The sequence below is a fragment of the Numida meleagris genome, chromosome 4, assembly GCF_002078875.1.
Source record: "Numida meleagris isolate 19003 breed g44 Domestic line chromosome 4, NumMel1.0, whole genome shotgun sequence".
NCBI classification, from domain to species: domain Eukaryota; kingdom Metazoa; phylum Chordata; class Aves; order Galliformes; family Numididae; genus Numida; species Numida meleagris.
This window is the reverse complement of record NC_034412.1, coordinates 75,761,647-75,763,116: the sequence shown is the minus strand read 5'-3', so window position 1 is coordinate 75,763,116 and position 1,470 is coordinate 75,761,647.

The window sequence follows — 1,470 nt, the reverse complement described above, 5'->3', positions numbered from 1 at the left end:
TATTATGTCAGTGAGTCACACCCTCCAGGGCTTCAGATCAGTACCTTGGTTTGCTTTTTAAAGCCGTTCAGAGTAGCAAGCTAAGTCAAGGCACACATTGAGACATCCTAGAAATAAAGATGTAGATCAAACATGCTCTCTTACAGCACTATTGACTCAGTTAGCAATAATCAAGGAGAACAGAAATAACCCAAACGTGCACAGAGAGGCGCTTTATGCTGGTGTCCTCCTCAGGGTGTTAAGCACACAGACAGGTCTCAAGGAGCAGCTACCAAACACGGTGGTTGCCCCTTGCTTGATGTGTTAGGTGCCATTTACGAACCAGGACAGGCTTTTACATGGCACAATGCCTACAGAACAATTTCACGCGCAATATAGTGAGTTTGTGGCAGATCTTTCGCCAGAGCTCAGACAGCAGGCCGAGATTACCTTTTTTAAAACAATTTTCCAAAGCAAGTCCACAGGTGGGTACAGAGACAAGTGGCCGCTGTTTGCTGTCGGTACGGCCAGAACCCCGCCCCGAGCGGCAAGCGCCGTGCGGGGACGGGTCTCGCTGCCACGAGGCCGCTCGTGTGCCGGAACCTGCAAGCCGCTCCCCGCTGCCAGAGGAGCCGGAGCGGAGCCGAGCCGGGGGCTGTCCCGCGGGACACGGAACTCGGGGCCGGTGCCGCCCGCGGGGCTGAGGCGGCGCGGTGAGGAGAGCCGCTAGCGCGGCCGTGCACGACAGGCCGACTGCAGCCATAAAAAAACACCCCGGCACGGGCCTCAAGCAGCCGGGCCGGGCGAGCCGCCAAGCCGGGCGGAGGCGGGCTCACACCTCTGCCCCCCGCCCGGCCCGGCCCGGCCCTCCCCTCCCCTCCGGTCGCGCCGGGGCGCGGCGCGGGCAGCTCCGCACCGCCCCGCTGCTTCTCCCAGCCCCCGCTGGGGGAGGCAGCTCGGCAGCAGCGCCCCAGAGCGAGCACCTCCCTTCCTGCCCCCCGGGCGCTGGGTGTTGCTGTTGTTTTGCCGCCGCAGGTCGGCCGGGGTGGGCGCGGAGGGAGGGGACGGGGTGCGCTGCGAGCCGGGTGCCAGGCGCACGCCTCTGCCTGACAGCCGGGCGGGGAGCAGCAGCTGGCCGGGCAGGTTTGCCGGCGGGCGGCGGCCCCGCTCCCTTCCCCTCCCCGGCCTGCTGGGGATAATTAGTGTCTGCGCGGGGCCGTCTGCCCCCGGGAGGCAGGGCGGGCGGCGCGCAGTCGATGCGTGCCCGGCAGTTTGTGCGCGGTGACTCGCCCCAACCCTCGGCGGAGCCTCCACCCCGCGGGCGGGAGCCGCCCTCCCGCGCTCCCCTCCGTGACCCTCCCAGCGCTCACCCCGCCGGCCCGGGGAGCCTGGCAGGGCGAGAGGCGCCGCGTCATGTGACAGCGCGGCCCGGTGCCAGCAGCCCGGGGGGGAGGCGGGCGGAGGGCGGGAGGCAGGGCGGCGGCGGGCGGC